Consider the following 24,413-nt stretch of genomic DNA (forward strand, 5'->3'; position numbering starts at 1 on the left):
CTGGCCTGAGATACAAAATGAGAGCCTGTCTCAAATTAATGAAAGAATAAAAATCAATAAACATAAAATAAAATTATGTTCTAAGCCACAAGCACAGATTAAATGTCAGAATTTATATTGGAATCTTGCAATGGATCCATTTTTTTTTTATTGGTAACTTTATTGCAAACAAGTACATGCTTTTCTATTTTCTCAATTACTACATAATCTTTTAGTTTGAAGTGGAGCACTATACATATTACCTTAATACAGCACATAATGTTTTTACTGAAGATTTATATAGCTTAATGTGTTCTATGAAATAACACACATATTGCTCCATCTCTGTAGTTCTGTTACTATATAAATCAGCTTTCTTTTTTGTAGTCTGCGGTTTGAACATCAGGTCAAACTAATGTTATTTCTGTCTTCAGCCTATCTTGAGAGACCTTGTCCTCTGTAGTGTGTGTGTGTCTATGTGTGTGTGTGTCTATGTGTGTGTGTGTGTTTTGATTCTGTTCTGAGCCCTTCATCTTGGACCTAGGGGCTTGAGTATGAACAAAACATTTTAGGTAAATTTCAGAGATACATTTGGGATTAATATAGAAACAACCAAACCACCTGTGACTATGAAAAGCCTGTTGGAAGAATGGTAACAGATGATGCTGGAGGTCGTAAAACAGGATTACTATGACATGTTAATATGGTATTACTAACAACCCTCAATCAGCAGTAGACTAGCTACAATGTGATTTTCTTTCTCCCGAGAACAAAAAAACTAAAAAAAAAAAAAAAAGAAATAATTGTCATATGGGACCTAGAGTTTCTGAAATGAGCCAAGGATCACTTCATGCTTATTCTGGTTTTGGTTTTTAGCTATTTATATAACAAGGGCTTTCTTAATATTACATGAAAGACTTTTATGAGTGGAATTAAGGAGTAAACTTTGGTGGAGTTTCACAAAGCCTTCATCAAACTTGACTTAGTAAAGATGAAATGTACCTAAGCAAAAAATTAATTTAGAGAACAATATCATCACAAGCACATAAAAATAGGCTCACTGTTACCACAGCACTCACTATAAACTTCTGAGGACTAGTTTTCCCATTATCTAGGAAAGAAAGTATAATAAATATCAACAAACAACAATGATCCCACCGTGTCTTCTGTGAAGTACAAGAATATTTCATATTAATATATTTAAGTACCTTAAAACATTTCAATAGAATACCACATAAATGTTAAATAAACTTAAATCTATAAATGTAATTTTAAAGTACTAAAACTATTTTTCTTTTGGAAATATTTTTGTGTTCTTGCTAGTACACTTGATAAAGTGAAAGCAAAAAAAATTCATTTAAATACAATCTTGTACATCTTATATTTTTAAAATAATCAAGTAGCAAGGATATTCAATTAGATCCTCTAAATTATTGGGTATTCTACTAACACATCTTCAAGTGCATGTCTTTACCTTCTTCTGAATATCTAAACATAAATTTAGTATCCAGTCTGCCTTTTGGAGCTTGTCATTGTATGAGTTTTATTAGGAAACTAACAAGTACAAAAAGATAAAAACAGTATTTTTTTATTTCAAAGTTTTGCATATTTAAAACAAACCCAAAGGAAGTTGATCTCAATAATATTTTTATTCTGAGGGCATGTTTGCGCTGGCTAAATGCATTCTTACTTGATAGTATTCAAATTTTTTAGTTCAAATTTTTATCTGTGAATACAGAAATTTTTTTCATTCTTCCTTCCTTCCTTCCTTCCTTCCTTCCTACCTTCCATACTTTCTTCCCTTCCTCCCTGCCTGCCTTCCTTCCTTCCTTCCTTCCTTCCTTCCTTCCTTCCTTCCTTCCTTTCTTCTTCCCTTCCTCCCTTCCTTCCTTCCCTCCTTCTTTCTTTCCTTTTTTCCTTCCTTCCTAACTGCTTGCCTTTCTGCCTTCCAGCCTTTCTGTCTTCCCCTCTACCTTCATTACTTCTTCTGCCCTTTTCCTTATCTCCTTTTTCTTTCATCCAATACTTTCTTCCCTTTACTTATTACAACTCCAAGAAACCACACACGTGTTGATGGAGTTATGTAAATGGTTTTCTTTCCAGTTTAAAAAGTCTTAAAAGGAAACTGACAGTGCTAGATCCTTAAAAATTACCAAGCTCAGTCTGTTAGTTATGAATGTACATAGGCTTGTGAAACTGAATCTGAGAATGTGAAAACTTTCATCAATGACTTCTTTGTAGCAAGACTTTTGGTTTCCTAGTATTTTACACAAAGTTTTACAATTTTTTTAAATTATAGTTTTAGCTGTGTATTTTATAAACTACCCTTGGTTTCTGAATTAAACAAAATTCTATGATCTACTGCCATGTCCAAAATGATTCTTGTCACAGTAAGATGAATATTTTCTATTTCTGAAGTTTAGAAATTAGTTCCATTAGCAAGAATTGAAAATCACCCAGTGCTTTGTCAATTAAGCTATTTACTATGATCGCATAGTAAATTACATTGCTTGGTTTTTAAATAACCATGTCATTTTCCATTGCTTTTACAACCATATTTGATCAAGACATAATATAATTACATATTATTACCTACATATATTATTAATAAAATTGCTAATATGGCATTTGTATTTGTCCCCTATATTCATCAGTAATAATAATCAAAACTGTTTTTGGATTTTAGTGACCATTCACTTATTTTTATGTGTATGATATACATCTGAATATATTATGAAAGTGATGACATGTGTGAGTACATGTGTGCACATACCATGACCCACATGTGGGGGACAGAGAAAAACGTCATTCATCAGGTCTTGCCTTCTGTTTTGAAACAGAGTCATTCTCTGTTCCTCGCAGCACATACCAGGCTGGAAGGGACCTGGAGATTTTTCTGCCTCCCATCTCACTCAGGGAACACCAGCATTGCAGGCACCTAGGGGTTACCATGTCCAGTGATTTTCAGTTTCTGGGGTTCAAATTTAAGGCCTTACATATTTTCCACTGCACCAATCATGCAGCCATTACTCTTTTTAATGAAAATGTCCCAAGAGTAAAATTTACTCATTATGAAGTTTTATTTTGAAACCTTCTCAATCTGAGTATTTTTATGGGGCAAAAGTTTAATTACAAATACAATTTATTGAAGATGTCATGATAAGGAATTTATATTAAGAAAGGTATCAGCATCTCCTTAATCCCTTTCCTGAAAGGTGCCACAGACCTGTATTTGGAAGGTATAAGGTGGATGATGTGTTTCAGTCTGGCCAGTGACCTTCCACCAAACTGCAAAACCTTAGTGAAAGACTCAAGACCTCCCTAGAGAGGACGATCCATTAATTGTTAAATGTCTCTCCCATTACTTCATACATATCTATACTCAGTTTAAGTTTTATTAAGATTCTTTTTTTAAAACAACTTTATTTTATAAAACAAATATAAATGTACAGATTTTAAACATTTTTTGCTTAAAATTATACATTTTTGTCAGTACTTTTTTTTCAGATTTTAACATAATTTTTACATAAAACTATATGAATATATTTTTTAGTCAGTACTTGATTTTTTTCAAGGTTTGATAGTATGCCTTGAAAACTTAATAGTTACAATGAGCTAAAGTACATGTAAAACAAAATGTAACATGGAAATAGTAAAAGTTTTCTTGTTTTGTAAATATATTTTTTGTTTTGTTTTGTTTTCTTTATTTCTTGGACTTCATACAGTCTGTGAGTTGTTTCTGGGGGAGTGCAAGCCTCTGGGGTTAGCATCCCACTATCAGTGACTGCATATTATGTCTGCTCTTTTGTGACTGGGTTATCTCACAAAGTATGATATTCTCTAGATGCAGCCATTTTCTTAAGAATTTGGTTAAGTCATTGTTTCTGGTGGCTGAGTAGTATTCCATTGTGTATATGTACCACAATTTTTGTATCCATTCATCTTCTGAAGGACATCTGGGTTCCTTCCATCTTCTGGCTATTATAAATAGAGCCGCTATGAACATTGTGGTGCATACATCTTTGTTGTGTATTAAAGTGTCTCTGGGGTATATGACCAGCAGTGGAATAGCTGGGTCTTCAGGTAGTACTATATCCAATTATCTGCAGTATCTCCAGACTGATTTCCAGAGTGGTTGTATTAGCTTGCAACCCCACCAAAAGTGGAGAAGTGTTCCTCTTTCTCCACAGCCTTGCCAGCATCTGCTGTCATCTGAGTTTTGGATCTTGGCCAATCTGACTGGTGTGAGGTGGTATCTCAGGGTTGTTTTGATTTGCATTTCCCTGATGGCTAAGGATGTCGAGCACTTCCTCAGGTGTTTCTCGGCCATTCAGTGTTCCTCAACTGACAACGTTTTGTTTAGCTCTATACCCCATTTTTTAATAGGGTTATTTGATTCTCTGGTGTCTAGCTTTTTGAGTTCCTTGTACACCTTGGATATTAGGCCTCTATCTGATGTGGTGTTGGTAAAGATCTTTTCCCATTTTGTTGGTTGCCGTTTTGTTTTCTTGACGATATCTTTAGCCTTATAGAAACTTTGCAATCTCATTAAGTCCCATTTGTTAATCTTTGATCTTAGAGCTTGAGCCATTGGTGTTCTGTTCAGGAAATTTTCTCCTTTGCCTATGTGTTCTAAGGTTTTCCATACTTTCTCATCTATTAGTTTCAGTATATCTGGTTTAATGTGGAGATCTTTGGTCCACTTACACTTGAGCTTTGTACAAGGAGATAGAAAGGGTCTATTTTCATTCTTTTGCATGCTGAGTGCCAGTAGGACCAGCACCATTTGTTGAATAGGCTGTCATTTTTCCATTGTATGTTTACTGCTCCTTTGTCAAAAATCAGGTGACCATATACATGAGGGCTCATTTCTGGATCTTCTATTCTATTCCATTGATCCACATGCCTATTTCTGAACCAGTACCATGCAGTTTTCAGCACAATTGCCTGGTAATATAGCTTGAGGTCAGGGATAGTGATTCCCGCAGATTTTTTTTTTGTTGTTGTTGTTGAGGATGGATTTCGCTATTCTAGGTCTTTTGTTATTCCATATGAAATTGCACATTGATCTTTCCAATTCCATGAAGAACTGGGTTGGAATTTTGATGGGGATTGCATTGAATCTGTAGATTGCTTTTGGTAGGATGGCCATTTTTAAGATGTTGGTTTTTCCAATGCATGAGCATTGGAGATCTTTCCATTTTCTAAGATCCTCCTCAATTTCTTTCTTTAGAGGTTTGAAGTGCTTGTCCTACAGGTCCTTTACTTGCTTAGTTAGAGTCACACCAAGTTATTTCATAGTTTTTGTGACGATTGTGAAGGGTACCTTTTCCCTAATTTCTTTCTCCACATGTTTGTCCTTTGAGTATAAAAAGGGTACTGATTTGTTTGAGTTAATTTTTTATCCAGCCACTTTGCTGAACTTGTTTATCAGCTGTAGGAGTTCTCTGGGGGAATTTTTGGGGTCACTCAAGTACACTATCATGTCATCGGCAAAGAGGGATATTTTTATCTCTTCCTTTCTGATTTGAATCCCATTGATCTCCTATTGCTGTCTAATTGCTCCAGGCAGGACTTCCAGTACTATGTTGAATAGTTACGGGGAGAGTGGGCAGCCTTGTCGAGTCCCTGATTTTAGTGGGTTTGCTTCAACATTCCTGACATTAAGTTTGATGTTGGCTGTTGGTTTGCTGTATATTGCTTTTATTATGTTTAAGTATGGACCTTGGATTCCTGTTCTTTCCAGGATTTTAACATGAAGGTGTGTTGGATTTTGTAATATGCTTTCTCAGCGTCTAGTGAGATGACCATGTGATTTTGGTCTTTAAGTTTGTTTATATGGTGGATTACATTGATGGATTTTCTTATGTTAAACCATCCCTGCATCCCAGGGATGGAGCCTACTTGGTCATGATGAATGATCGTTTTGATGTGTTCCTGGATTCGGTTTGCAAGGATTTTGTTGAGTATTTTTGCATCAATGTTCATAAGTGAGATTGGTCTGAAGTTCTCTTTCCTTGTAGGGTCTTTGTGTGGTTTAGGTACAAGGGTTATTGTAGCCTTAAAAAATGAGTTGGGTAATATTCCATCTGATTCTATCTTTTAGAATAGTTTGGAGAGTATTAGTGTTATATCCCCAATAAATGTCTGATAAAATTCTGCACTGAACCCTTCTGGACCTGGACTTTTTTTGGTTGGGAGGCTTTTGATGACTTCTTCTATTTATTTAGGTGTTATAGGGTTATTTAGATGGTTTACTTGGTCCTGGTTTAACTTTGGGATATTGTATCTGTCTAGGAATTCATCCATTTCCTCCAGATTTTCCAATTTTGTGGAGTATAAGTTTTTATAGTAGGATATGATGATTTCTTGAATTTCCTCAGTTTGAGTTGTTATGTCGCCACTTTCCTTTCTGATTTTGTTAATTTGGATACTATCTCTTTGCCCTCTAGTTAGTCTGGCTAGGGGTTTATCAATCTTGTTGATTTTCTCAAAGAACCAACTCATTGTTTTGTTGATTTTTTCAATGGTTCTTTTTGTTTCTATTTGGTCTATTTGTGCCCTAATTTTGATTATTTCTTGCCGACTACTCTTTTTGGGTATATCTGCTTCCTTTTGTTCTAGAGCTTTTAGCTGTGCTGTCAGGTTGCTGATGTAAGCTCTCTCTAGTTTCTTTTTGGAAGCACTTAGGGCTATGAGTTTTCCTCTCAATACTGCTTTCATTGCTTCCCTTAGGTTTGGGTATGTTGTGTTTTCGTTTTCATTGAATTCTAGAAAATCCTTAATTTCTTTCTTTATTTCTTTTTTGACCCTGCTATCCTTTAACAGAGCGTTGTTTAGTTTCCATGTGTAGGTGGACTTTTTGTTGTCTTTGTTGTTGTTAAAGACCAGCTGTAGTCCATGGTGATCTGAGAGGATGCATGGGAGTATTTCAATCTACTTATATCGATGGAGGCTCGTTCTGTGTCCAATTATGTGGTCAATTTTCGAGAAGGTGCCATGGGGTGGTGAGAAGAAGGTGTATTCTTTTACTTTAGGATAATATGTTCTGTATATATCTATTAATTCTAGTTGGTTCAAAGTCTCTGCTAGTTTTGCAGTGTCCTTGTTCAGTTTCTGTTTCCCTGATCTGTCCATTGATGAGAGTGGGGTATTAAAGTCTCCCACTATTATTGTGTGGCGTGAAATGTATTTTTTGAGATTTAGTAGGGTTTCTTGTATGAATGTGGGTGCTTTTTTATTTGGAGCATATATGTTAAGGATTGAGAGTTCCTCCTGACAGACTTCTCCGGTAATTAGTAAAAAGTGTCCTTCCTTATCTTTTTTGATAACTTTTGGTTGGAAAATTACTTTATTCGATATTAGAATAGCCACTCCAGCTTGCTTCTTGGAGCTGTTTGCTTGGAAGTTTTTTTCCCACCCTTTTACTCTGAGATAGTGTCTGTCTCTGTCTCTGAGATGAGTTTCCTGTATTCAGCAAAAGGCTGGATTTTGTATATGTATCCAATCTGATAGTCTATGTCTCTTTATTGGGGAGTTGAGACCATTTATGTTAATAGATATCAAGGAATAGTTGTTTCTGTTTCCTGCCATTATTGCTTTTTGGGTTGAGTTGTGTCTGTGTTATTTTCTTCTTTTAGTTTTCTTGTTTAAGAGTTTTCTTGTTTATACCAGGCTGTGTTTTCCCTCATTGTATTGGGTTTTCCACCTATAATTTGTTGTAGTGCTGGATTTGTGGTCAGATATTGTGTGAATTTTGATTTGTCTTGAAATATCTTCGTCTCTCCATCGATGGTGATTGATGGTTTTGCTGGGTATAGCAGCTTGGCTGGCACTTGTGCTCTTTTAAGGAGTGCATGATGTCTGTCCACGATCTTCTACCTTTCATAGTCTCTGTTGAGAAATCGGGTATGAGTCTGATTGGTCTGCCTTTATATGTTACCTGACCTTTTTCCCTTACTGCTTTTAGTATTCTTTCTTAGCTTTGGCACTTGATGTTTTTACTTTTATGTGTTGGGAGGTATTTCTTTTCTGATACAACCTATTTGGAGTTCTGAAGGCTTCTTTTATGCTCATGGTCATCTCATTCTTGAGGGTAGGGAAGTTTTCTTCTACGATTTTGTTGAAGATATTTACTGTAACTCTTAGTTGATACTCTTCTCCCTCTTTTATTCCTATTATCCTTAGGTTCGGTCTTCTCATTGTGTCTTGGATTTCCTGTACATTTTTGGTTAGGAGCTTTTTGTTTTATGCATCTTCTCTGGCTGTTTTGTCTATGTTTGCAATATTGTCTTCTGCCCCTGAGATTCTCTCTTTGATCTCTTGTAATCTATTGGAAATGCTTGCTTCTGTGACTCCTGATTTCTCTTTTTGGTGTTCTGACTATAGGGTTATTTCTTTTAGTGTTTTCTTTATTGTGTCAATTTCTGTTTTAATTTTCCTCTTCCTTTTTTTTATTTCTTTGATTCTGTTTTCCTCTAGTTCTTTGAGTTCTTTGAGTGTTTTTCTTGTTTCTTCTTTAAAAGCTTCTGAATCTTTTTGTTTTTCCTCCCTTTCTTGTTTAAGTATCTCTATCAGTATCTTGAGGTATGATTTCCGGTCTGTTTCTTCTTTTTCTGGAGTGTTTGGAATTTCGATGTTTGCTGTTATGGGAGAGCTGGGTTCTGGTGTTGCTAGATTTTCTTGGTTTCTTTGGGATATACTCTTTCTCTTTCCTCTTGCCATTTTGTTGTCAGTGATATGTTCTTGCCTTTCCCTTGTATGTGGTCTGTGTTCCTGGTTCTCCACTGGTCCAGGTGTCAGATGGGCCCAGCCCTGGTCTATGCCTCAGAGTCGTCGGGGTGAACAGAAGTTCCAACGTTCTGTTTCTGGTAGCTTGATCAGGCTCGGCAGGGCAGGGCAAGACAGGGGGTGCAATTTTCATGTGCACTCCTCAGAGATCTCTCGGCTCCCCTGCAGCCTAGGTCTCCCACTCACAGTTGTTCAGCCTTTACGAGCTGCCGTTCCGGGTAGCAGGTGGGCCAGGCTCCGCTCTGCGTCCTGAAGTCACCTCCAGGTGGAAACAGAAGTTCTAATTTTCTGTTCCCAGTTGCTGGATTGGGCAAGGCAGGGCAGTGCAAGGCAGGGGTGCACTTTCTGTGTGCACTCCACAGAGATCTCTCTGCTTCCCGTCAGCCCAGGTCTCCCACCCACCAATTGCTCAGCCTCTACGAGCCCTGTTCTGGGTGGCAGATGGGCCAGGCTCTGCTCTGCGTCCTGAAGTCGCCTCCGGGTGGAAACAGAAGTTCTAATTTTCTGTTCCCAATCGTTGGATTGGGCAAAGCAGGCAGGGCAAGGCAGGGGGTGCACTTTTCTTCTGCACTCCGCAGAGATCTCTCTGCTCCCCGTCAGCCCAGGTCTCCCACCCACCAGTTGCCTTATTGAGCTTCTTGAGTCAAAATCTCATTCAGTCTTTCATACATGAAGCTAGTAATTTTTCTATCTATATTTACTGTCTCACCATTTTTTTTTTCTACTGATATTTTCTTCTGATTGAGAGAAGCAGTTTTACACTTTAACTTTTCATTTTCACCTTTTTTAGTTCAAGTATCTTTATGAGCATAAAGTAAGTGTCGTCTTGTGATCCAAGATGGCGGCCAGCAGTAGGCTGATGAAGGAGCTTGAAGATGTCCGCAAATGTGGAATGAAAAACTCTGTAACTTCCAGGTTGATGAAGCTAATTTATTGACCTGGCAAGGGCTGATTGTTCCTGACAGCCCTCCATATGATAAGGGAGCCTTCTGATTTGAAATTAACTTTCCAGCAGAGTATCCATTCAAACCACCCAAGATCACATTTAAAACAAAGATCTACCACCCTAACATCGATGAGAAGGGGCAGGTTTGTCTGCCTGTAATTAGTGCTGAAAACTGGAAGTCAGCCACAAAGACTGGCCAAGTAATCCAGTCCCTCATAGCACTGGTAAACGACCCCCAACCTGAGCACCCACTCTGGGCTGACCTACGTGAAGAACACTCTAAGGACCGTAAAAAAATCTGTAAGAATGCTGAAGAGTTTACAAAGAAATACGGGGAAAAACGACCTGTGGATTAAATCTGTCATGAGTGATTCCAGCAAGTTTGAGTAGAGACCCCAAGCAGTGTGTTTAGACACCCAGAAAAGCAGGACTCTGTGAAAATTGACACGTGCCACCAACTGGCATCTGCTTGTGGCAGTTACTAACTTTCTACTGCTTTCTTAATCAAAAGTGGTCAAGGCAACTTGTAAAGAAAGATTAAAAATTCAGATGTTCTAAAAAAAAAATATGTGTCATCTCGAAGGCTCACTGGCTCTGTCTGTTCACCTAGGCCTAGACCTGGAATCATCTAGCCTCCATATAATCTAATTTAGGCCTAGAGTATTTTCAGCCTCTCATACATACTTCTGAATCGTTTCATTCTAGCTCTTTCTGAATTCTGACTGGCAGTTCACCTCAGCTGTTTGGGCACAAACTCCTTTCCAATCTGTCTAATTCAAAGGAGCTTTTCTCAGTTTCTGTCTGAATGGCTCTGGTTGGCCTCAAATTAACTCTGGCAACTTGTTCTAATCCTCCGGGTCCTTCTATGGCTTCAACTACTTCTGCTGCACAGAATGAATGGAACTGAACTCGACTGCTCTGCCTATTGTGATGACGCTGTGCACAGAGCTGCCTGACACTCTGTATTCCTGCACTGCTCTCAAATAGCTTCCCTTCCCCTTCTGTTCTTGTGAGAGGTGGGCATATTTATTCTATCTCTGACTCACTCCGTCAAATCATTCTCTGATTTATTACTTTTGTGCCCCTCGACTAGATTTCTCTCTCAAACATGGCTGGTTCTATGTATAAACAAACCTTATGCACATTGTTTGGTATTAAGGTGTTTACTAAAGGTGAATCTATATTGCAGCCAGAGCAGCGATGTTGCTGGACTAAAATTGCTAGATATTGTTCTCGAAAATAATTGACTTGAGGCATAGTTTCTGTTTTGCTCTAAGTAAAGGCTCCCTTACATTGTGAGAAACATTATCCTAAGTATCTTGGAGACTTTTAATTTAATGATTTTTCAGTTTTATAATTTGTATATGTATTTTTGTATTTTAATTATGTATTAGTTCTTTATGCCTTTATTTTTTAGTATTCAACTTTACTTATAAAATAAGTTTATTATCTAGCACTCTGATACTGATTTTGACTTTGGTTTTTTTTTTTTGTTTTGTTTTGTTTTTGTTTTTGTTTTTGTTATTGTTTTCTTGAGTTTAGTCACTATTCTTTTTATATGTAATTGATTTTTACTTGGACATTAAGTAATAACACTAACAGTTTTAAAATACTCTATATTTATGTTCTTTTTTAGAAATGTGATTTTTTTTCCAACATAAACTCTAGAAAATAAGAAAAATAATGCCAAAATGCTGTTAATGTGCTTTAAAAAAAAAAAAAAAAGTAAGGATTGTTTCATTCAGAACAGAGAAGTGAACAAGGAAGATAATGTGATTAACTCAAATTCATCTCAATATCCAGATTCTCCTGCTATTGCATTCACTGCAGCAGCAGAAAGCTCAGTTGTGTCTTCTATACAGTGAGTCCACAGTGCAAGACATAAAAGCCAGACAGTATCATCTTCCAGTTGGAGAGTGACACTTGGACTCAATGTGATGACACCATGCTGAAAAAGTTCTAGAAAAAAAGATTTAAGAATTGGTGAGAGGTCCTTGGCCCTAAAAAGGCTCAAAACCCCAGTGTAGGGAAATGCCAGGGCAGGGAGTTAGAAAGGAGTCCCTGGGTGGAGGAATATTTTCATAGAAGCAGGGGGAGGGGAGATAAGATAGAAGCATTCCAGAGGGGAAACCAGGAAAAAGGATAACATTTGAAATGTAAATAAAGAAAATATCCAATTAAAAAGACAAAGAAAAAGAATGGATTAATTTGCATTCTTCTCTATTCTGGCTGTCAATTGAACCAACACCATTTGTTGAAGAGGTTGTCCTTTTTTCCTTAGATGATTTTAGCTCCTTTGTCAAAGATCAAGTGACCATAGGTGTGTGGGTGCATTTCTGGGTCTTCAATTCTGTTACATTGATCTATCTGCCTATCTCTGGACCAATCCCATCGTTTTTTTGTTTGTTTGTTTTTTTGTTTGTTTTGTTTGTTTGTTTGTTTGTTTGTTTGTTTTGTTTTTATCAGGATTGACCTGTAATATAGCTTGATGTCAGGGGTAGTGATTCCCCTGGAGGTTCTTTTATTGTTCAGAATAGTTTTTGAAATTCTAGGTTTTTTGTTATTCCAAATGAATTTGAAAATTGTTCTTTCCGAACCCAGATGCCCTTCAGTAGATGAATGGATACAAAAATTGTGGTACATTTACACAGTGGAGTACTACTCAGCTATCAGAAGCAATGACTTAACCAAATTCTTAAGAAAATGGTTGCATCTAGAGAATATCATCCTGACTGAGATAACCCAGTCACAAAAGAACAGACATAATATGCAGTCACTGATAGTGGGAAGCTAACCCCAGAGGCTCGCACTGCCCCAGAAACAACTCACAGACTGTGTGAAGTTCAAGAAAAACAAAACAAAACTAAACTAAAATAAACAAAAAACATTATCCTCAATCCTTACACACCAAGAAAACATTGACTAATTCTGGGTTACATCCTGCTTTACATGTACTTTTTGCTCATTGTAACTAGTAAGACCTTAGTGCAGAATATCAAACCTTAAAAAAAAGAAAAAACAAAAAAAGCCAAGCACTGACAAAAATGTATTTGTATACATTTATGCAAAAATGTTTAAAATTTTTTTCTTTTATCTTAGTTTTTTAAAATAAAGTTTAAAAAAAACAGTGAGAAAAAAACTTAAGAAAACAAACAAAAAAAGAAAAAAAAGAAGAAAATTGTTCATTCTAACTATAAGAAAAATTGAGTTGGCAATATGATGGTGATTGCATTACATCTGTAAATGCTTTTTGCTAGATGGCCATTTTTACAATGTTGACCCGTTCAATCCATGAGCATGGGAAATCTTTCCCTCTTCTGAGATCTTCTTCATTTTCCTTCTTCAGGAATTTGAAGTTCTTGTCATACAAATCTTTCACTTGCTAAGATAGGGCCGCACCAAGTTATTTCATATTGTTTGTGACTTATACAAAACTCAAGTGCTCCACATAAAACCAGAAACACTGAAACTATTAGGAGAGAAAATGTGGAAGAGCTTCAAACACATAATCTCAGGGGAAATTTTCCTGAGCAGAACACCAATGGCTTATGAAGAAACAACAAATGGGATCTCATAAAATTGCAGACACTGTCAAGAGGACCAAACGGGAGACAAAAGACTGTTAAAAGATGTTTACCAATCCTACATCTGATGGATGGCTAATATCCAATTTATACAAAGAACTCAAGAAATTAGACACCAGAGAATCAAATAATCCTATTAAATATGGGGTAAGAACGGGGGAAGGGTACAACATTTGAAATGTAAATACAGAGAATATCCAATAAATTTTTTTTTAAATGGGGTACTGAGCTACAAAAATGATTCTCAACTGAGGAATATTGAATGGCCAACATCACCTAAAGAAATGCTCAACATCCGTAGTCATCAGGGAAATGCAAATCAAAACAACCCTGAAATTCTACTTCACACCAGTCAGAATAGCTAAGATCAAGAACTCACATGACAGCAAATGCTGGTAAGAATGTGAATTGACAGAAATACCCCTTCATTGTTGGTAGGATGTCAAGCTGTTACAACCACTCTGGAAATAAGTCTGGCAGTTCATCAGAGAATTGGACATAGTACTACCTGAAGACCCAGCTATACTACTCCAGGGCATATACACAAAAGAAGTTCCAACATCTAACAAGGACACATGCTCTACCATGTTCATAGCAACCTTATTTAAAATAACCAGAAGCTGGAAAGAACCCAGATGTCCTTAAATAGAGGAATGGATACAGAAATTATGCCACATTTACACAGTGGAGTACTATACAGCTATCAGAAACAATAACTTTATGAAATTCCTAGAAAAATGGATGGAACTAGAAATTATAATCCTGATTGAGCTAACTCAGGTAGAAAAGAACACACATAGTATGCACTCACTGATAAGTGGATACTAGTCCCCAAAAGCTCTGACTACCCACAAAACAATTCACAGACCTTATGAAGCTCAAAGTGAAGGAAGAAGAAAATGTAGATGCCTCAGTCCTTCTTAGAAGGGACAACAAAACACTCACAGGTGGAAATACAGGGACACATAGAGTAGCAGGGATTGAAGAAAAGATCAATCAGAGACTACCTCACCTGGGGATCCACCCCATATGTCCCCACCAAACCCAAGCACTATTGCTGATTCCAAGAAGTGCTTACTGGCAGGAACCAGATGTGGATGCCTCCTCAGGGGCTTTCCAGAATTACACAGATATAGCTGAGGATGTTTGCAGCTAAACATCAGATTAAACATGTGGATCCCAATAAAGGAGATAGATAAAGGACTGACAGAGCTGAAAGGGTTTGCAATCTCATGGGAATATACAACATGAACCAGCCAAACCCTCCACAACTCCCATGGACGAAAACACCAACCATTGAGCACACATGGAGAAACCCATGGCTCCAGTTGCATATGTAGCAGAGGAGAGCATTGTCTGGCATCAATGGGAGAAGAGGACTTTGGTCGAGTGAAAACATGTTTTCCCAGAGTAGGGGAATGTGGATGGTTTGCAGTCGTTTGTATTTTGATATTAATTTTACTTTCCCAAAAAGGGCTGTCTAGTTATATACTCGGGCGACTTCATCTGAACCTTCCCATTTTAATTAGTAAAATAAAGGCAAGAGCTGGTGATTGGGCAGGGGAAGGGAGGTGAAGCGAAAGAGTTAAAGGTGATGGGAAGGGAAAAGTGAAAGGACGAAATATAGATGGGAAGGATGAATTGGATCCAGGTGGACTTAATTGGCTTTAGGTAGTTATACCTCATATAGAAGGGCAGTTTGTATCTTTGTCTATTTGATATAATCTTATTGTGTAGAGGGTTTGATGATTGATATATAAACATGTATAAAAAGCTATCGGGTCTTAGAGAGTCATGTTTGTGCTGGGTAGGGCAGGTATTCCACCTGGGATGGAGGTAGTAGGCAGATGGAGTAAACGGTGAGAGAAGGGAGCCATGCGGAGAATACGGCTTGTGGACCTAGTGACAGAGTCTGTGTGCTGTGTCTATTCTAGAAGTGGTGCCCACAGAGTGAGCCTGCGGGGCAGATAAAGTGATGAGCCAGACTCTCCTCTTAATATTTACTGCAGTAGGTGGGGATGGAGCTGGAACTCGTGGCACGGAGAAAGCTCAAGTTATAAGGGGTCTCCTAGCTGAGGAATAGGCTACTGTAGTGGTAAATCTGCCCAACGTAGGCGCAGCTTGTATTTATAATTACTGAGTTGTGTTTTTCTTAGACAGGTTTGTTCGGGTTGAAAAGATTCCTGCAGCAGGGGAATGCCAAGGTGCTGAGGTGGAGAGAGGGATTGGGAGAGGGTATACCTTCATGGAAACAAGTGAAGGGGGAGGGAGGATGGGAGTGACTGGGGGCGTGGGGTGGGGAAGGGGATAACATTTGAAATATAAATAGAGAGAATATCCAATAAAATAATAATAAATGACGAAATAATGAAAAAGAAAAAAGGAAGAGGGGAAAAAAGTGTCTCCATTAGATTTATCTGTAGGCAATTTCCTGGTGCACTTTTATTAATTACTGATTGTGTGGGAGGGGTTGGGGGGTTGGTGCTAGCCCTTGTGGGAGATCCTGGTCATCCCATGGTCTTGGGTGCTAAAACAAAGGAAGCTGAGCAATTCAGGGTTGTAAACAAGTCAGTAAGTAGCACTTCTGTATGTTTCTTGCCATGGCTTCCCTGGATTATGGATTTGTAAACTTTAACATTAAATAAACACTTTCTCACGCCCCCCCCCCCCCCCAAGAAGAACTGGTATTTGATGGACAGAAGAACTCTGAAAGGCGGGACATGGAAGGGGTAATATTTGGAATGTAAAGAAATAAAATGATTAATTAAAAATTAAAAAAAGGATGCTTTGTTGGTATGAAGTAATGTCAGAAATGAGTGATGAGTGTGGACATTTATTTGTTTTAAATTTCACCTGTCTACATTTTCTCTATCTGCTTTAACCTTCTCTCCACGATACAAAGAAATCTGTGTTTACAGACAACAGTGTCACAATAGGAAGAGCTAGGCATAAACTCTAAATGAGCCAATACACCTTGTCATTTACCACTAGTATCGAGGTCAAGTTGATTCCTATGGCAAAGAAGTGATCATTCTTTGGCCAAAATACAGACATAGAACAACTTTTAAAGTAATCATTGCAATGATGTGCAGATGACTTACATTATTTTGAATTTTTTGATTGACCTTATGTCTGTTTTCCAGTGTGATTAAAATTAGTGATTAGGGATTAAATTAGTAAATGAGCCTGAATATATATAAATGTTTTGACCGTTCAGGAAGTGTTCCAACAGACCACCAAGTAGCCGCTTCGAATGCAATTGCACTAAGGGTTTTTATTCCAGCTCAAACTAGGGCTCACCACCTTCACTGATGCAATCAGACAGAGGGTGAAGCCCTGAACCTAGTCTCAGGCAAGTATTTATAGAAGCAAGCAAACAAGCAAGGGGGTATCCACCTTGGCACACATCTGATTGAGGTTGATTACAGAATTTGCAGCCCTTGAAAATGATTGTCTGGTGCTGGAAGTCAAACCATAAACTTTCATAGATAAATATCTTTAGGGAAACTGTAACTTCTGCTTTGTCCTAATTGGCGGTTGTTAAGGAGTGACCTAGAGACTAGTGATAGGTGCAGGCTTGATGGTTAACTCTACTTCAACCTTAGGTCAGGTTTTCTAAAATTGAGCATAAAAATAGTAAAAATAGATAGAGTTTGTCTGTTCATCCCCCCCATCTCTCTCTCTCTCATGTGTATATGTGACTGTGAGATATGTATGTATGTATATATATATATATAGATAGATAGATATAGATATAGATATAGATAGATATATGTGTGTGTGTATGTGTGTGTGTGTGTGTGTGTGTGTGTGTGTGTGTGTGTCACAGAAGATACAGAAGATATCAGCATGAAAGATAAAGCTATACCAGTCCAAAGAATTGCTTCAAGAAAACTGTTTAAAATATTCATGAAAAATGTTAGCACTGAGATGCTGGAAAATATAGTCAGATGTTGAGGTCCATGTATAGCTTAGTTTTGTCACTATCAGAAAACTTGTTTAGATAGAGAAGACATTATATAGCTGGTAATGATAGCAGAGACGAACAGAATATTTTGAACAAATTAAGAAGAAAATGTAAAGATTATGGGGGAGAAAAATAAGTACTTCATCTTTGGAATTGAGAGAGCTTTGACATATTCTCTTTGACACAGATGAAAGGGTCATGGGCTGGCTTTCAAATATTAATATATATTCAAATAACCCTAAAAAGTTTTTGATAGTTCACAGCTTTGTCCCTTTCCAGACATCACAAATAACCCAGTTAAATGAAGTAATCTACATGTTAATAAAAGTACTCATTAGCGTTTCATACAAGCATTACAGGGGTTATATTGAAATCAGCAAAACAACAGCAGAAATGAATTTTAAATCAGAGCAAAGAAAAGATTAAAGAGAAAGAATATTTTAAAGTCACATAGTACATTTTGCATACAAAGAACTTGTTTATATCACAATGGTTTCATAAATAAGGCTTTGCACATGAACTTAAAATTCTGTTTTTTTCTTTCTTTGTGTGTGTTGTGTGTGTGTGTGTGTGTGTGTGTGTGTGTGTTATCAGAAATAGAACGATAGTGGGCACACAAACAATGTGAGACTTAAGATCATATAGTTTAAATTTTTCTATAATAAGGATGATTTAATCCTACTGTCAAAATTATGTTTATTTTTTATTTTTCCATAGAAAGTGCAAAGAAATGTATCCAATGGAAGTATTGAATTTTAAATGTCTTTTTTAAATATGGTAATACAGCTCGGATTCCTTCATTTAAGCCTATATTCAGGTTCATTACCTTTACTAACAACAGTGTCAAGATCTCCTGAATATTTATAATAAGATTAGACCATTATGGTGTTCTAGGTAGATCTCACTACCACCTTAGTGAGTTTTAATATGTTAGCTCTAAAAGCCAAGAAAAATTTTGGTTTAATTTTGTTTTATCAGAACTACCACTGAGGCCTAATTGCAGAGGTATTATTACTAGCTAGTTTTGGATATGAATTCTAGTAATTTCAGCCTTTATAAGATGGAGGCAGAAAAAAACACAAAAAAAGATGTGGGAACTATGTGGAGAGAAACAAAGCAGAAAGGAGCAATCACTTAGTTCTTCATCTACTTTTGAGGTTACAAAATGTCCTTACTTACCCCCTTTACAGTAGAATATCAAAATAATTCGTAACAACAATTAAATACTTATATGACACTGATGGTGATAGAATGTATTTGTAGGAATATCATATCTTTAAATCATGTATTATTATGAAATATATCACAAATACCTCTGTTTGTAGATAATGATTCAGATAAAATTAGTGATATCACTTGCATACATCCATAATTCTTGTTTTTATTTTATTCCTTTATTCAGTATCATTTTTCTGCAACTTAATAAGTTTCTTGGTTGCCAAGCCTGACGTTCATATTTTCATGTGTGTCCTTGGAGTTAGTGTTTTGTACAATTTTTATGGTCTTACTAACTTAAAAGCAAGTGAACCACTCAATTTTACCACTGATAAATCATGGTACAAAAATGTTCCTTGCACAACTAGAGTATAAATGAAACACATTTTACAGCAAGTGAATTTAAGTGTGTAAAACTAACTTGTCAGTGCACCAACAGTCTGCTTTTTCACTACTGAAAAGAAATTTCCAGCAACACCCGAGTTTCCATTTGTGCTTGTCTTTATTTAAAGTATTTCTTGCCTTGTTTACCTTGAGTAGAAGACACTATCTTTGCACAGAAGGAACTCCCCCACACCCCTATTTTCTGATTAGGAGTGACCTTGACTAGCAATTTTTCTAAATCTGGGCTGTGTTGTTTGCATCAGTTAAACTTCTATTATTAAGTGCCTAGATTTAAGTAACACTGGGCTGTAAGTGAGTGTGGTGGTTTGAATATGATAGTCCAATAGGAAGTGGCGCTATTAGAAGGTATGGCTTTTTTGGAGAAAGTGTTTCACTGTGAGGGTGGGGTTTGAGGTCCTATGCTCAGGATCTCCCCATGGAGGATGAGTCACTTCCTTGCTGCTTGTTGAATCTAGACTCCTGTCTGCCTTTGGATCAAGAGGTAGAACACCCAGCTCCTCTTAGAACAAATTGTCAACCTGGACTCTGCCATGATTTTCTCCATGATGCTAATGGTCTGAACTTCTGAAACTGTAAGCCAGCCCCAATTATATGTTGTCCTTCATAATAGTCTCATCATAGCAATAAAAGCCTAACTAAGACAGTATATAAATAGGTTTTAAGAGTTTCACTCAGGATGAACTAAAATTTATACAATGCACGTTTGTTATCAGGCACTATTACTAGGACATCTTTATGCTTCCAACATAAATTTCTGTAATAAAGTCCATAGTCTTGTTGTTACAGAATATTTTACTTTAGCTTGTAAAACTTTATGTTTTATAGTTGTGTAATGTTAAAGTTATAAATACAGTCTTAAATACAGTAGGGTAGGATTCATTACTTTTATCTTTTCATGTATTTGTACTTCAAGCACATACATGTTCATGTATGCCTCAGTCTTATGTTTGCAGATGCACAGATTATGCAGGAAAATGATGTGCACATGAGACCTGACATTGCTATAACAAATCATACCTGATTCATCTTGCAACATATTAATTAATCAATCTATTCTAGATAATACAGATAGTATCGCCAAACAGCTTGCTTCTATTTCTTCATTTCAGGGCTGAAATTACATCGGTGTCTCTGTGGGGCAGTTCTACTGATTTCTGCTTTCTCCAGGCAACTGATATTATCTCAGAGTCTTCTTTGTAGATTGTTTTGTCTGAGAGCAACTCTCAGAAGTTTTATTGCTTATTCTTGGATTTTGAGCTAGGCTGGGAAGTAGGGGTTGGGGGGAGGCCATGGCATAATAAATCTTATCAGTTTCAGGGACTTCCTGACTATTTTGAGTTGTTTATCTTCTGGGTTAAGGAGATTACTTACAGGATGGTATATTTCCGTCTCAAAGGAAACTGCTTAACAGCAGCTAAAATGAAACAAACAAACAAACAAACAAACAAACAAAAAATCCCAAAATATTACGAGAGCACTGTCTTATGAACTCTGCTGTTTGTCCTTAACTCCTAATCACAGATGCTTGGAGTTTTCATTTCTGGATTGCAGTTTTAGGCTGTATATACAGTAAAACATTTTTTAAAAAGTCCTTTTGTTTATTCAGCTAAGATGCTTTGCATAGGCCTAGGATGTGGAACCTGAACCACAACAGCTACTCCGAATCAGGGATTTAAAAGAAAGACATGACTAGATTACTTGTGTTATCAGAATATACTTTACTCCAACTCTCTCTGAAATCCAGCTCTTCAGATGTACAGCTACAAAGGCAGTATGCAAATTCCCTAGCTGCTGCGTGGAAGGGCCAATGCCTCTGGTGAGTTGGTAAGTGGGGCAGTAAAAACAATAGGAACACAGGTGTGAATCAGCTTAGGAGTGGGTCCATCTAAACTTGAATGGAGGGTGTGTCCTATTTCCAAAGTTTAGGCACACAAATGGGGAGTTCTGCTAACCCTTCCTGATGGGGGTGGGCATGGCTCCCAACAATAAGCAACAATGGTAAAGACATCAGCATAAACTTTAAGTGTTTTTTTGTGCAATGAGAAAGCCAGATCTTTTGTTGTTGTTCAAATATTTTTCATTTATTTATTTATTATTCTTTTTTATTGTATATTTTCTTTACTTAAATTTTAAATGTTATCCCCTTTTCTGTTATTCCCCCTGGAATCCCTCTATCCCATCCTCCCTAGCTCTGCCTCAAAGAGAGTGTTACCCACTACACACCCACTTCTTCCCACCTCCCACCCTGGCATTCCATTACAGTGAAAGCCAGTTCTTTATCTCTGATACTTCAATCTCTTGCTTTCTATCATAATTCTTTACTAGTTTAGAAGTATAAAAAAAATTAGACTGTACATTACTACTTGAATTTATTTTATCTAGCAAAGTAAGAATATGAGCCATGATTTAAATTTGATTTTTAAATGTCTAAATAAAAATATTGATATATAACACAGCAAAATAATATACATTTATATAAAATTTAAAATTGGTAATAGTATAGTTTACATTATAATACATACAATGGCATAACATCTTCAAAACTATTGTACAAGAAATCCTGGAAAATATAAATAACAAATGTTATGCTATGCCATTTAGTGTCACATTGAAAGACCCCCGCAAAGGGGAGACCCTCACTCAAGTCCCCGGATAACACAACCCCCAAAGAACTCAGAAGAGACCGTCCTTGCTCCAATTATATGAGGATTATTGATGAACCAGTGCACTGAGGTTGAGACTCATAGTCCACGCAGGAGGTAGAGGAGTCTAACCCAAGTGGCTGGGAGAAGGTGTTTTTAAAGGAAAAAAACCACAACCCAAGGTGGAAGGGAGTACGTCATTGGAAAATGCTAAAAATACCAGTGAAGAATCACAAGGGAAACACCTGGTTTCTCAAGATTGTTTATAAGGTGTTATTTTAACTTTTATGATTTTAGGGTCAGTCAGTTCCTGAAACAGAGTCACTGAACTGGCTATCCTACATTTTTGACTCTACTCTACCTGCTAGGTGTCTTCTACTTTACCTGTTAGGGGGTCAGGATTTATCCTGGTCTTTCATTATTTCTTCAAAATAAAAATAAAATCGACTCACTAGCTACATATTTCTAAAATATCTTTGTTATTAATGTGTTCCATGTAATTGAGCTAGAGTTAAAACACAGCAATTATAATAACTGTATTGATTAAGGTATTTGCACGCTCACTGAACTCTGCCTCGATTTGAATTACTGAATGACATGCTGATTGTGAAGTGAGTAAAAATCATTAAGGGATTGGGGATGATTAAATTATACAGGAACAAATATTGAAAATAGTTATTGATTATTCATTATCACATGCTTTTATCAATATTTTTCAATTTTTATTTTTTTATTCACTTTACATCCTGATCATAGAACCCCTCCTGCCCTCATTGTTTCACAGTTCCAGCCTTACAAATCCTTTCTCCAATTGTCCCCAGAGAATGGTCCTCAGAGAAGGAGAGCCTCTCCTTGCTTACCACCCTACCCTGGGACACATAATTCTAGCAAGTCTAGGTACTCCCTCTCCTACTGAGACCCAATCCAAATAGAAGGGAAAAGTGACCCAATGGCAGGGTCATAGACCAAGACTGCCCCTTCTCCACTTATTAGGAGACATGCATGAAGACCAAGTTGCACATTTGTTATAAATGTGGAGGGGGTCTAGGTTCACCTCATGCATGCTCCCTGGTTGGTGGTTCAGGCTCCTTGAGCCTAAATGGTCATAGTTTAGTTGACTTTGTGGGTCTTCTTGTGATGTCCTTCATGTCCCCTGCCTTGCTTGCTTGTGTCACCCACTTTTTCATAAGATTTTCAGCTCCACATAGTGTTTGGTTATAGGTCTTTTAATCCTCTGCTAGATGAAGTTTTTAAGGAGACTGATATGCTAGGTTCTTGTCTGCGAGCATAGCAGAGTATCATTAATAGTGCCAGGGATAGCTCTCTCACACAGGATGGGTCTCAAATTGGGGCAATTATTGGAGGGCTATTCCCTAAATCTCTGCTCTATCTTTATCCCTGAATATACTATAGGCAAGACAAATTTTGGGTTGAAGGTTTGCGGGTGGATTGATGTCCCCTTCCCTCCTCTGCAACCCTGCCTGTATATAGAAGAGAGCTACTCCAGTCTCTATATTTCTATCTGCTTGGAATGTAAGCTAAGGTCACTCCATAGGCTCCTCTAATCCTCTCTAGTCCCAGGCTAGTCCTGTGCCCCATCCCTGCCAATTTCCATTCTCACTCTGTTTCCCAGTTCCCTCTCTCCATACACCTTCATGCCTTGTTTACCCTTCTTAGTGAGATTCACACATATTCCCCTGAAACCTCCTCCTTACCCAGCTTCTTTGGGTCTGCAGACTGTAACATCGTTATTCTGCAGTTTATGGCTAACCTCCACTTATAAGTGAATACATACCATACATATCTTTCTCGCTTTGGGTACTCAGGATGATATTCTCTCAAGTTCTATACATTGGCCTGTAAAACTCATGTCTTTTCCCCCCAAATACCTGAACAGTATTTTATTTTGTAGATACATAATTTTTATCTATTTTCTATTAAGGAATATCTGGGTTGTTTCCAGTTTCTGCCTGTTACAAATAAAGCTGCTATGGACACAGTTGAGCAAGTGTCCCTGTAATATTGTGAAGCATCTTTTAGGTATATGCTGAGGAGTAGTGTAGTTGGTTCTTTTTCTTTGAAATTGCCAAATTCATTTCCAAAGTGGTTGTGTAACTTTGCACTACCATCAGCAAGTGTTTACCATATTCCATGTCCTCGCCAATGTGTGCTATCACTTACGTATTTTGAACTTAATCCTTCTGACATGTAAAATGAAATCTCAGGATTATTTTGATTTACATTTTTCTTGGATAATAAGATAATCAGGTTTTTATTGTCACTTTCTCCTTTCAAATCTTCCCATATCTCCTCCTGACTTCCCTTAGGTACACTATAATGCACATTTATAAAAGCAAGTTGAAGAATAAGGTATTCTGTGTTACAGTCTGTAAGTCTTCATATATAGAATTATCACCTTCTGCATAATTTTAATTTAACCATTGTTACCTTTCCAAATAAGAAAATTATAACTTCATATATTTATTAATGTATGTGTACTTGTGATTATACCATGGTATCTGTGCCAAAAAAAAAAACTTTTTTATTTTGTTTTCATTAAGTTATGCTTTTATTTCAGTTTGAAGAATATCTTTGGCCCTATTTTCAAGTTCTTTGCATATTTTAGTCAGGTGAGTTAGAGCCTTCCCAAAATATCCTCGACTTTGTTAATGAGTGTGCATACATGGAAAGATTTCTTTTATGTCTCTCACTATTCCCCCCCCCCCATTTTTTTTAATTTCCCTGCAAAAATTACTCAACTAGCTAGAAAAATTACTTATGTAATCTGAGTGCTCAGGGGACAGAGGCTGTGTTGAACCCTTGGAGTTGAAGCCAGACAGAGTACATAGTAACTTCCTGTCTTAATAAATAAAGACATAAAAATA

At 37.0% G+C, this 24,413-nt stretch overlaps 1 protein-coding gene and 1 pseudogene across 4 annotated transcripts in view; both read left to right on the forward strand.

Annotated features, from left to right (window-relative positions):
* The window catches only part of FSTL5 (follistatin like 5), a gene marked incomplete at both ends in the record, with an annotated part of 572,330 nt that overhangs the window by 369,472 nt on the left and 178,445 nt on the right, over positions 1-24,413 (forward strand). The gene's annotated exons all lie outside the window — the stretch shown is intronic.
* LOC308419657 (ubiquitin-conjugating enzyme E2 L3-like) lies at positions 9,608-10,071 on the forward strand (annotated as a pseudogene). Its single transcript has one exon. The product of its transcript is annotated as a ubiquitin-conjugating enzyme E2 L3-like (transcript).

The sequence above is a fragment of the Micromys minutus genome (assembly GCF_963924665.1).
Source record: "Micromys minutus genome assembly, chromosome: 4".
Classification (NCBI taxonomy): domain Eukaryota; kingdom Metazoa; phylum Chordata; class Mammalia; order Rodentia; family Muridae; genus Micromys; species Micromys minutus.